The 13,841-nt window shown below is 40.4% G+C and overlaps 1 protein-coding gene across 1 annotated transcript in view; it reads left to right on the forward strand.

Moving 5' to 3' along the window:
- LOC113014246 (teashirt homolog 1-like) overlaps positions 1-13,841 on the forward strand; it is a 143,721-nt gene that overhangs the window by 58,788 nt on the left and 71,092 nt on the right. The window contains exon 2 of the mRNA XM_026155648.2: positions 5,773-6,009. The gene's annotated coding sequence lies outside the window, so the exon portion shown is untranslated. The remainder of the gene's footprint in view (positions 1-5,772; positions 6,010-13,841) is intronic.

Here is a 13,841-nt window from a genome sequence, read left to right on the forward strand (position 1 = left end):
AATAAGGATACACATGAATGATAACAAAGCTTCAAACAAAGAAATGTTGCAGAGTTGAGACTTTTGGTGTGATCTCAGTTTGAGGTGAAAGCTAATTTAGAGCTGCAGCGTGACCTGCTCGATCGGAGATTACCGGTTTGGAAAGTAATGTGTCAAACTTTGCCGACAATCTCAGGACCGTTACTTCACAGGAGACCGCTCGTGCCTCGGTTTATTTTTATTGAGCCTGATTTTCTAAGGGCATCGGCGCAGAGGCTTTGTGCAAATTCCTGCCACCTCCAACCACCTCTGGCACTGTTAAAATCATCAAACCTAAAAGGCACTGTTGCCTCCTTAACGACTTGTGGCACACCTTTTCTTGTGATCCTGATTTGCTTAATTCTAATTTTCAACATCTCACACTATTCTTTTTAGAAAAGGTATTCTTTCTTCATCTGCTGATTTTGTTTAATGTCAATTTCTACTTAAAATGGGCATCTATTTTTGTCACCAGACAAGATTTATTACCACCACACAGGTGACAGCGAACTTGGCTGAAATTAGAATACGTTTTGTCCATGACATGGGCACATCCATGGAGGGGCTGCAACCTTGTAGGCTGTTTCCTGCTCAAGGGAAAGGCACCTGTGAGTGTGTGTGCGTGCTCTGAAGGATACTGTATGCAGACATATATAGTATATAGAAGAAGCGAAAACCCGTAAGAGAAAAAGTCAGAATGTGGAAATGCAGGTGAGCTGGGGAATTAGGGATATTCTTGGGCAGAGTTTAGGGGACACTTCACTGATGTATCTCCACTGGCCTGAATTCACAGTTGGGGTGTTTTATCTGCTTAACGGTGTCACCTTCAGAACCTGGCAAACTAAATTTCCAGTGCAATGTAGCAGTAACATTAATACGCTAGCCTTGCTTGATTTAATGTTCCTGGGTTAGACATACAAATCAGTCCAAAGCAATCTTAAGAATTTCACTACTAAAGTGTCTTTTTGTCCTTTGATTAGTAAGTGCTGAAAGGGCTAAAGTGGTAGCATTGCTGAGCTACTAATGCACAAAATCTGGCTGAGAGTTGTCCATCATTGGTCATGATGCCCATAGGTTGCACTTAACATATCATACTAATAGAAGACAAAGTATAGTTGCTGCAAATTGTTTACGAGGTAGTAAAATCTTTCCCTTGAGAAGTGATCTGTAAGAGATAACGGCGATATATTTTGAGGTGACATGCTTTGCGTACCTACTCTTTTGCAGCCGAGCCAGGAAATCTTTTCACACTCTTTCACGTTTCCACTCTTTTTACTCCCTCGCAGGTTTCTACAAAATAAAAGCGACAATCTTTGGAGATGTTTCCTCTCTCACCTCCTCCGCAGGGGTCAGATTGCTTTCCTTCACACTGCTCGCGGAGCGCTTCCTGGGGGTCAAGAGGCTTATTTTGTTAATTGATTGTAAGCGTTGTATGACAGCTCCCTTGATACTGGTGAACAAGTCTGACAAAGAGCCTGGTCACCAGCAGCAGTGATTGATCTGTGGGATCGATAGCTAGCGGTTAGTGCAAATACAGAAAAGGTTCACGTTGGCTGCTAATGGTGATGTTTGCGGGTTTCCACCTGGTCTAATTATTTTCGAAGGCACTGACAGCTGGTAATCCTTCGCTGTTTGTCTTTTTTGTCGCTTATGGGTAAAAAATGGCACTTGGACTCATCAGAGAGATAAAATTTCCCCTAAATTACATAAAAAAAGGTTGTTTGTTCTGGGGAATTGGTTTTGTTAATGCAACTTTTGTCCCCTTCGCAAACTGGTCTGTTTTCAGCTATGCTGTTTACAACCTGTAACCTTCCATCAGGGCTGTGAGAGGAAGTTGATAAAAGGACAATGAAGGAGGATGGTATTACGATGGAATGTAACAACGCCATAGAGTAACCATTAATCCGCTCCCCTTTTTCCCCCTTCACACTCTACTCATTTGACCATTTCCCCATCACTGCCAACTTCAGGAGCATCAAATTACAAACAAAAAAATCAGCCTTCGTCACAGCTGAGGCTCACACGCGCCAAGTTGGCAGGCTTTGGCGGCGGGCATCATTCGAATGTGTCTGCTCTGATATTTCCCCTTTATCTCCCATGACCTGATAATGTGAACCCTCTAATGAAGCTATTGTGTGCCTGTCCAAAGCCATTGTCTTCCAGAGGGAACTTTCTTTTCTCTATTCGACATGTGCTACCCTCACTGATGAGCACACCTGTAATGGCCACATCTCTGGCTTCTGACTTTGTATGCCTTATCATTGTTCTCAGTTTTGGTCAGTCTCCTACTATCTGCACAGGCAATTTATTCTTCTCTTCCGACGCATTTTCTCAGTTTATCTTTGTAATTGTGGTTGTTTGATGCCCAAACCTGCTAGGACAAAAAGGTTACAAACGCTGATTGAAGTGTTAATAGTCAATGTTTACCTAAAAACAGGAAGTTTATGCATCTATTAACACCTTCATTGTGCAGTAGTTTTGTTGTGTACACACTTGGGATAAGAAATTATCACGAGATAGAGCTCACTCTGAAAAATCGTACATACAGTACAGCATATTTACAAGTTGATCAATTCTAGCATGTTGGTTAGAATTAACTGAAATAGATGTCCTGCCTCTTGCATGCTCTGCCCATATCTACACAAAACTGATTATTTTCAGCAGTATGACTGAACCAGACTACTCCCTATGGTTTGCAGTATGTTACAAAGGCTAATTTCAGACAATGGCTGATTGTTCTGACATTATCCAGAGTGGGGAAATTGTGAAACAAAGCTTGCATATACCGGTAATATATTTGGCTGAGATGTCTGTTGTGCTTTAGCCACTCAAAATGCTGGCTGACTGTGACATACTTTAAACTGGACAGTGTTTTGATCATTGTGATGAAACCAGCTGATTTATTTTTGTCTCCAGAATGTAAAAGAATGTACTTTACCTCCACCGGCGCTCATCTGAGGTGGTGTCTGCGATGCTGTTATCGCACTGCGTACTTTTTGTTACCCTGTTATTGCATGCACAAGGAAAACGTATGTGAAGGTGATTTACATTCATGTCTAACACACTTGTCAGAGACTGAACTGACTGCTCACGTTCATGTTTAAATGTCATATTCCACTGCATTCCCCCTGACAAAGTCAGAGATATTTCTTCTTTATCCATAAGAAAAATAAAACACAGGAGCGTGGATGAGTATGTGACTGCCTTCTTTCATTTTTCATTTCCTTATGTAAACATTGTTGTGTTAGAGGAATATCATTTTTCTAAGATGCAAGAGTAAATTTTTCTTTCATGCCAAGATTTCCTGAAACTCATACCAAGAGTGACACACTCAGTGTGCTCGCAGACAGTGAGAGCCAAGCAACGAAGACACCTTTGATGAAGCAAGCAGAAAAGCCTTTGATGTAGTGTGAGTTTATGAGGCTGATTCCAGCTGCTTTGTGCTCCTCAAGGCCGTCCTCCTACGACTTCTCCCACCAAATTAGAAATGGCACCTGTACACCTCCCTTATTCTTAAACAATCAGCGTTCGCTGTTTTCCTCTTGTTTGTCTGCTGCATTGCCACATAACATATTTGTTCTATTATGTACAGCTCACCGTGGAGGTTGTACAGAATTAAGCAGTGGCAAAAAGAGAACCACGTTAAAAGCAAGTATGGGACAAACATTCGTCTGTCTCTTTTCTTCTCTTTTCTTTTCATATTTAGCTTCTGGCTAAATATAAATAATAGTGGGAAATATTCTGGGTCAAATTTGACCTTTATCTTAGCTCAGGAATTCTAGCCCCCCCAAAAATCCCTTATAATAATTTTCACTATCAAATTTGGTACCACTGATCTATTCATGCATAAACAGCCTGTCTGACTTTGATAACAGGATGATTAATCCTCAAATAATGCTTCAGAGATCTATAGTGATCAATATTCATTAATATTAGCTGGCACTCAGAACACAAAACATAAAAATGGGTTATTGCTAAACACTCTGTCTATTAAAAGCAGTGGTGGGCAACCTTGCAACATAGGGCAGCATCAATATTTTTATTTATGTGTGTTTTGAGTCGCTTTAAGGAAACATTCTAAGTATATAAGAGCCAACCACTTACCCACCTCTGGGTGCTGGGTGGATGTGTCGATGACCAGCTGTCACAGTGTGAGAGGCGGGCACACTGTAGACAGACCACTGTCCATCACACGGCCAGCTTAATTATGATATAATTGACCAAGTGGATACATTTAAATTACAGCGATGATACCAAAGTTTAACTAATATGTGTCAACTTAAGCCCTTTTCAGTATTTCATATAGATATGAACTATAATGTTTAGCCATTATGGAATGAGAAACTTTAATTTTTTCATAACATGACATAATTATCATATTTATATTCAGTGAAATGCATATGATAGTCTTTTTTGTATTCTAAGTCTTGTCAAAACAATATTAAACAATAAAAGGTTTAATATTGGCCCCTAGATATATAAGACTAAATGCATATAGAACATAAATTTGGCATTCAGTACTTACATAAATGTAGTTTGCATTCGCCACTGATTATATTTTACATCCTTATTAAATGACAGAACTCTGTATTTAATACAGTAATTTTCAAGCATGACAGTGCTGGTAAATGTTTCTTAAAAGTATAATTGATATTTCAAAAATGTTCCGTCTTACTTAGTCTATGCTGTTGTTTGTTTGCACAGCAGAACAACATAGTGCGTACAGCGTTGGAGCATTTTATATTTTTCAGGTGTGCCTGCTTATGATGAAGCCACTACAGAAGTCTCATACTATCAGGAAACAGCTGTCCAGCTCTAATCTTTTTATGAGCGATATGCTGTTTTTAATGAAAGCCCTCGCAGCTCTCCACAATCAGCTGGCCATATCAGAGCTTATATTTCATCCTGCTATTGTGATGTCATCACCAGGCGCAGGCATAATACATAATTCCCTGTGTTATGACAAACTGTGGCCTCAGGCCAGAGAGGTATATGAACGCTTTTGGGCCCATGTCAAGTCCATGCCATTTGTGCTGGAACAATCGCTCTCGGCTTGTTGGTTGATCATATGAAATAAGGGCTGGCATCAAACAACAAATAGGTCAGGGCCATTTGAATAAAAAAGTGAGGAAGTCAAACGAATGGCTTTGCAGCTTGAGATGCCAGTGGTTCTCTGTCTCACTCCTTTCCTGCGTAAATGCAGTTGGCTTCATTCTCAAAATAGTAAAAAGCAGTGGCATAGTTTTTCTTTCGCAGTTACCCTGAACAGCTTCAGTCAAAATATAAATATATATTGATATATTACTGGTATATGTAAGTTATATTTTAATTAAACATTATTTGTGTCCTTTAATTGGTCAACATATAAACTGCTACCATTTTTTGTATTTCTATATTCAAGCCTTTCAGAAACCTTGCATCAAAGCATCAGTGGAGGTTTGTCTGGAACAGCAATATGCTTTTTATTCAGCAGTTATAGTATTTATTTTACTGTATATATCTTTGTTACTGTCAAGGCTTAAGAGACTGGAGGGAAAGTACTTAATTTTGACAATATGTACAAAAAACCAAAGTGAAAATGTGATTAATTTGGGGAACATAAATGTACCGAATGGGGTTCATTCCTTGGGCACCGTGAATGCCCAGGGAAACCATCAAATAGAAATACAGTTGTTATTTTTTTTTGTACTTGTGAAGAACGACTGATCCACTAGCTAAAACCAGTGGCTAACTCGTTTCTCCATCTTATCTCAGGTTCTTCCCGTGGATAGAACTCAGCTTCCCCCTCTCAGGCTACAGCTGGAGGATCCCCTTGCATCACCTACAACCAGAACCTGCACACGGACAGCTGGGTTGTGTACCACTGCTGAGCTCACAGAGACTACAGAGCTGAAGTAAACAGTGAAGCTGGAGTCCATCCATGAGAGGAGAGACAGGTGAATGATACCCAGGACCTCAACAAGTCTTGGTCCTGGGTACTTACCTGGGAAAGTAAGTCCATACACTACTTTCATATGAAGCACTTTAAATAGATATTTCAGTTTGGTCCAGGATAGCCAAGTGACTGCAAGGCAAACACTGAATTTAAATAGAGCTATAGTGCTACCATGGCTAAAATAAAATATAATATTATATCATATCATTTTAAAAAAGGCTGATTAAATTATAGAACATGATTTGACTGCAATCCTAATGCTGAAGATTTGGGGTTCCGCCTTGTTTGCTAAAGCTCTTTTCACAAGCAGGCGGATTAATGCTGCATATGAGATTCTCACAATTGTGATAAAATAACAAAAATTCCTATTTTAAAAAATGAAATCTATCAAACTCTCAAATTACTGTTTGGAAACCTGAGCATAAACACAGGCTGGTAGTGAATTCAGGGAAGCAGAGTGTTTGCTGTTGTTTGCAGTGAGCCGGCCCCACCCTCCAGCTCTCAGCCCCCAAAATCTTTATCTGCTACATGATGCATGAAAGCGCAGTGCCTTCTCAAACAACTTTACATGACCCCTGACCCCATCTGCACAGATGCAATATGGCCTCGCTGCCACCATCCATTTCGGCCTGTGGAGTAGATTCAATGAATTTTTATTATGCCGCACGTGTATGTCACTCGGTTCGACTCTTTCTTTTGATCCTCATCGCCACCAATGTGTCTTGGAAATACATCACTTGAAGATGTTAGATGTTTGTGGCTTTTGTGAAAAAAACAAAAAAAAAAAAAGAAGAAGAAAAAAAGAGCTCCAGTTTCACGTTCCATCTTTTTATTTGCTGAAATCTAAAGTAAAATCTGCACAGTAGGTAGTACATATTGGTTTTTTTATTTGTTTTCTTACTTCAGATGACAATTCCAGCAGGATTGTGACAGGCAGATTTCCAACCAGGCTTTCTGGCAAACACCAAACTGAAGATAGATTTGAAATTCTGTCCTTTATAAATTTTGGCTATCTCCGTTGAAAATCTGGCATTGTCGTTTATTAAAAGCTTACATGTGTTCAAATTGGTCCTGTCCAACAATTTTTGCCTGTTCTGCTGCTTTTGGGTGCCCGGCGTTGGTTTTTGAGTTGGACCGATATTTCTCTGTGTTGAGAAACTTTTTTTTTTTCCATGTGAATATTTGCGAATTTAATATATTTCAGGACTGCAACAGTTTGCTTTCTGCATCAGCAGCCTGCAAACTGAAAATGGTGATTTTATGGGATTGTGTTTAAATGATGGTTTTTAGGGCTGTCACTCAGTCTGCACCACTGAGAAAAGCCTGTATGTTCATCTACCTTATTCAGTGTCTTTTTTTGTTTCCTTCTGAAGCCTCTCAAATTGTCAGTGCCAGGCAACAACTATATGTTCCCCAGAGGGAGCCCAAATATCCAGGGAATCAGGCGTCATTTAGCCTGTAAGAGCCTTTTTCTTTCCCTGACACTCTGTATTGCCTTTTATTTCCCCCCCTCTCTTCTACTCTCGCTATCCTCTCTGCCTCCCAGCTGTACAAACATTCAATCTCATTAGGTGGTCTCATTCATTCTTCCCTCAGCCTCCTCACTTTCCAGCCCACTGTTTTTGATGAGTTTTTAATCTTTTGCGCTTTACTGGACGCTGATGTACAGTATACAGCTCTGTCTGTGTTTATTTTCACTGTTTTTTTAATTTTATAAAATCGGCTCGCAATGCATCTATTTTATGAGAAGGCAGAAATCTGAATATAATCTCTGTCCGCTTCTTCACGCCGCGTCTTTAATCGTCTTCCCTCTAATTGCACCATATAACACTTCCTACCTTCCTGACTGTCCTCATCCTCTTCAGCCTTCTCACTAAACTCATATCCATCTCTCTTACTACACTGTCCTCATTTACAGGGATCGAAATCAAAAAAAGACCAACTTTAAGTGTCACCCTGCTTTCTAGCCAGATTTCATAATAAGATTTCAGATTAAATGCTATAGTAATGGAACACTAGCCCATTTATTTTACAGTGATACTATTTTTTAAGAATTAGAAGTGATGGAGTTGTTGAGTTCGATTTTAGCGGTGTAATGAAACGCTTCTGAGTGAGTGCACTTTCATTTCGAGATCATATTGGACCATTTGCTCCCTTTACAATTCACAGCCCTGTGTTTTGGGAATGAAACCATTTATATCCTTGCTGGTGGGCCCCAAGCAGATACATTGTTTAACTGTCACAGATGACAGGGATAAAGCAGGGATAAGGACATAGTACTGTAACATGGTGCCGCTGTGCGTATGTGTGTCATTGTAAGCGTTTATACGCCTCTACTTATGAGAGTGACTGCATAGAGTACCGCAGATAAGACTGTCTTTTTACTGCACAGTCCCAGAGTTGTACAATAATGCGCACAGGGACAATAAAGATTTAAACAAGCACACTTGCTGTTTGTGCTTCTGTACTCACCGAACACTATGTGCACAAAGACTGAGTGAATTGAATTGGGGGATTTTTCTTTTAATATATGAACAATAATCTTTCTCAACTGTCCAATACTTTTTTTTTTTTTTTACAAGAAAAAGGGAGAAAAAGGATTATTATTGTCTGGTAAGTTAAGAGTGAGCAGAGCACAAATAAATGCCATTGCATTGATGTGTGGAGGTAGTTTGAAGAGGATTTAGAGACATTTTAATCGAGAATTCACATCAAATTTACCTTAACTTTCAACGTTTGAAGGGCATAAATGATAGAGTAAGTCATAAGCTACTCGTTTAATTTTCAGGGGGAACTTTGTGGGCTCTTCTGAGCAGATGCCTATGTCTTCATTAGACTTTGTGTCTAATGACGTGCTTTGTCTCTGGGTCTGTGTTTCTACAACACTGTTCCATTATCACTAAAAATAAACTGCTAACATCCAGAAAGGACTATTTGTTTATCATACTATAAAAATGGCGTACTTTATGTCCCTGTACATCTTGTTTTATATCAGTGCTTATGTAATACATTCATACATGTCCTTTGTATAAGCGAGTGTGCGAGAGGAAAGCAGCAGCTGCCAGGATGTGATGACTCAATTTCTTGACAACCCTGGCACTGAGCAGCTATTTGGAAAAACTGAAGGAGATACTGGCTGATGAGGAACTGCAACTGCCTATTAATTTGAGCAAGGGGAGGGCGTGTGGGAAGAAGAGGTCGCACAAAAAAAGTCTTTGCTAGCTTGAATGTAGAAATCTAACAGAGATAATATTCTATTGCTCCATTGTTTCTTTGTTTTGCTACGGTGTTTTTTGGGGTAATTAAATAAAAGCACCATTTGTTTGTCAGTTTTCCCACAGCAGTATTTTCACCTACAGCCTTCCTTGATTATCTTAAACTTTTGGCGGCGGAACAAATTCTGTTAGTTAAAATGTGACGTGTAAAACAAATGACTAGCTCCTTAGATTGTTCTTCTCCAGAAATGGTGTACCCACTGTCATGTATATCACTGTCCTTCAGCTGTTTGTTAACACAGATATCTACTTAGCCAATCACATGGCAGCACCTCAATGCATTTAGGTATGTAAACACGGTCAAGGCAACCTGCTTAGAATAAGGAAATAAGTACTCTACTTTGAACATGGCATGATTGAGAATGGTCTGGGTGGAAATTCTTTGTTTGAGGTCAGAGGAGAATGGTCTGGCTGCTTTCAGCTGATAGGAAGACAACAGTATCTCAAATAACTACCTGTTACCACAGTATCCAGAAAAGCGTCTATGAATGTACAGCACTTCGATCCATATGGGCTTCAGCAGCAGACTCACATCTGCCAAGAATTGGAAACAATTTGCACGGGTTCACCGAAATTGGACAACAGAAGATTTGAAAAATATCGCCTGGTTCAATGAGTCTGTTTCCGCTGTGACTTTCAGATGGTAGCGTCAGAACTTGGTGTAAAGAACGAGCAAGCATGGAGCTGCTGCTTTTGTGACATGTGGGGGTGTTTTCATGGCACTCTTTGGGCTTCTTTGAAACAACCAAGCATTGTTTAAATGCCATGGCCTAGTTGAATATTGTTGCTGACCATGACCATGCTTTTTTATACCGATCATCTGATGGCTGGATAACACATCATTGGCACAAATTATCTCAAACTGGTTCCATGAACATGTCAATGAGTTCCCTGCACTCAAATGGTCTCCACGGTTACCAGATCTCAATCCGATGGCGCACCTTTGCGATGTGGTGAAACCGGGGATTCATATCATGGATTTTCATCCAAGGAATCTGTATCAACTGGGTGATGCTATCATGTCAACATGGACCAAAATCTCTGAGGAATATTTCAGGTACCTTGTCGAATCTATGCCACGAAGAATCAAAGCACTTCTGAAGGCAGAGTCCAACCCAGCACCTGCTAAATATAACTGATAAGGTGAGTGTATGTACATCTACATTATTGACTCCAAGCAAAAAACACTAAAGTATGTAAACCTATCATAGACTCCACTGAGAACTGTTTCAAGGTCATTCAGTGGACATAACAGCTTCCTCCATATGTAGCTTATCTTCATCCAATCCCTGTATCACATCTGACAGAGAGAAAATAGCCACGTTCTATGTACAGTACAACACACACTCGGTAATCTAGTCGCTATGAGATATAGATAACCCCAGAAACCACAGGTAACACACAAACAAATCACGAGAAGTTCACTTTATCAGCAGCCAAAGGAGACCTGGCAACCTGTCTCCGTGCTATTGTTAATCGTTCTTTCTCTCTCTCTCCAGCCTCCATCTGTCTTTCCCCCTTTTCTTCCTCCCATGATCTCTCTCGCTCTCCTCCTTCTCCTTCCCACTTACTCCTTCCCTCTCTCACTCCTTCGTTGAAGCCCACAATTTAATAACCTCAAGTGCTGTCAGAGGAGGCATTGAAAAATGGCTTCTATAAAACATAACGGCCTTAATCAGAGTGCGCCGAGGATTCTCCCTGCTGCTGCTGATTCCACCCCCTCCTCCCTCCCTCCCCCCCAATCCCCGCCTCTAATGAATTAATGTTGAAATATGCAGGGGCTCAGTAGTCATTAGATGTGCGCCGTGAGACGTGATTTAAGATGGCTGCCTTTATGTGTCTGCCAGGCAAGATGGAGCGGGACGGGCCCGGCTGGACAGTGATTGTCTTGACTGACTGAGCCAAAAATGCTTAAGATCACCCTTTGTTGAGGGTGATAAGTTACCGCGTATGTTTTTCTCCCAGCCTTTTGTAGGCCCAAATTGTAGGCCCAAATTATGTGATCAAGAAAAAAAAATGGCGTGTTCTTTTCGTGTGAATATGACCGTATATCAAGTGGGATACAGCGATGTGGGCTGATATGTTGAGGAGATTCATTTTCTTTATCCAGCAGCCAGCCAGATAAAGTATCCTTTATCCAGTTAGTCAGGTCTCTCTTGAAGGAGAGACTTTTAATCTCGGTGAGATTTCTTTTTTTTTTTTTTACTTGGATAAATAAAGTAGCACAGTGTGACATGCTTTAGCTATAGCATACAATCCAGTAATTATATGGATTTCCACTCCTCCCTCAAAGCATAGATTAACCCCTTGGATCTGCAATCTTATGGTCTGGTAGTAGCCAGACTGTGATGTTCCTGCTCATAGCTGGGCTAGGTCAACACATTGATTAGCTCAGTTTGTGAGGTCATGCAGGCATTACATTCACTGCCATTTCTCTTAGCAGAAAAAGCAGGGATGCTACTAAAACAGCTCATCTGTCGACGTGTCCCCAAAAGTCGCAGCCGAATGGAAATCTCGTGACCCTGAAACTGAGAAGGCGACGTGGAATTTCAGCCATCATTAAGGTTTTAAGCTACATCTGTGATTTTCCTTCAGTCAAAATCTTTTCTGCGTTTGCAAACTACTTTCAACTTGAAGCTCATGTGAATCAAACTGTAAAGTGAGTGATTTTGTGCTGTTTTGCTTACAAAATCTTAATTAGTGATGCTGACTTAATCATCTGATGCTGTAGGATGAGCTATTTTGGTTGAACACTTGATGCATCAACTTAACAGCTATCAACTGTGTAGAAAAAACGACATTTTGAAGGAGGATCAGTAATAAAATCCAGAAGCAATACCAAAGGAAATTGCTGCCACAGTAAACTGATTTGATGAAGAGAGAAAACCAAAATAAAACACTTTTGCCACGTTGCCGTTGAAGATTCGGGTCATGAGTGACCACAAGTGACAACTTATGATGATTTTTTTTTCCAATAAAATAATCTAAACATAGCAACAGAACACCAAACCTTGTGAGGGAGAAACATTTCCAGGAGCCACCTCATAATCCCAACACTGATTCAGCAGGTTAAGGCTCAGTGTCGCTCACTGATGTGGACTGAATGTTTTGTCCTTCTCACCAGTTAACCAGCTACAAAGCCAACCCCGGGCCTCGGACCAGTACCGGTCCGTGAGTCGTTTGGTACCGGGCCACGAGAATTGAGGCTCAGGTGTGAAATGTATGGTTTTCAGGGGTTTTATCGGTTTTCAGTGTTATTTTGTTATCGTTTTGATCGTTAACTCGGTTTTCCTGGGTCTTTTCACGTGTGTTATGAATAAATCTTCTTTTTTTCGGTACCGGTACTAGTTTTATTTTGTTGTATTTATCCACGACACATTAAAGGCCGGTCCGTGAAAATATTGTCGGGCATAAACTGGTCCGTGGCGCAAAAAAGGTTGGAGACCGCTGCTCTACAACCATCAGAGAGTAGTGAGAAAAGAGAAAATGTGAGTGACCTGCAGTTCTGTGAGTAAAAATGCCTCGTTAATGTCGAAGGGTAAGAGGAGAATACCCAGACTGCTTCAAGCTTATAGGAAGACAACAGTAAGTCAAAAAAACCACTTATTACAACGAAAATATGCAGAAGAGCATCTCTGAATGCCCAACACGTCTAACCAGAAGGCCTACAGCAGCAGAGGACCACACTGGGTGCCACTCAGCTGTCAGCTATGAACAGGAAACTGAGGCTACAACTCACCAAAGTTGGACAACAGACAAATCTTACCTGGTGTGATGCGTCAAGATTTCTACTGCGACATTCAGTTGATTTATTTCAGGCAGAAAGGGTGTAGGCAGCTTATACACCCCTACCTCTCATACTAATAATATATTTTTCGCCAACCACAAATTGACAATACAACAGAACATAGTATTTCATAATTACTTTAATTTCAAATAAGTGAAATATCAATAAACTTCTTAATTAACATTTGAACATGATGAAAGTTCCATTTAACTTCAAAACATTACTGTTGTTATTCCATAAATTTACTCGCGTAACAGGAAGCAATGCTAAAGTCTACCTGAGCATAGTTGCTGACTGTGTCCATCCTCTTATGACCACAGTGTACCCATCTTCTGATGATTGCTTCCAGCAAATCTGCAGCAACTGCATTATGCCATCATGACATTGTTTTCAGCACCCTGTTGAATCTGTGCCACATAACATTAAAGCAGTTCTGAAGGTTAAATGGTGTCTGACTAGCAAGGTGTGTCTAACAGAATATCAGCGGAGTGTATTTGCACTTAATGCAGTTTTAGGATTCATTTCTGTTCTGTTGACCCTTAAGAGTCACTGCACCACAGGCTGCCTGGACCTTGATTTGAGAATAAAAGTAGAAATACTTTGTGATGTGATTAATTTGATTAATGTAATTAGCATTCTTTTGCAAGTCTTATGCACTTTGCACACCGTGAAAGCATGTGTAATTTTACGACTACCTCGCCTAACGAGGTAATGGTAACATACTGATACCGTAACATGTTCTCGAGGAGAAAACTAAAGATGTTATAGCTGTTAGTCATACACCTCACCGCTGTGCTCCACAGAATTCATGAGAGCCACGATACGT

The sequence above is a fragment of the Astatotilapia calliptera genome, chromosome 22 (genome assembly GCF_964374335.1).
Source record: "Astatotilapia calliptera chromosome 22, fAstCal68.1, whole genome shotgun sequence".
Taxonomy (NCBI): domain Eukaryota; kingdom Metazoa; phylum Chordata; class Actinopteri; order Cichliformes; family Cichlidae; genus Astatotilapia; species Astatotilapia calliptera.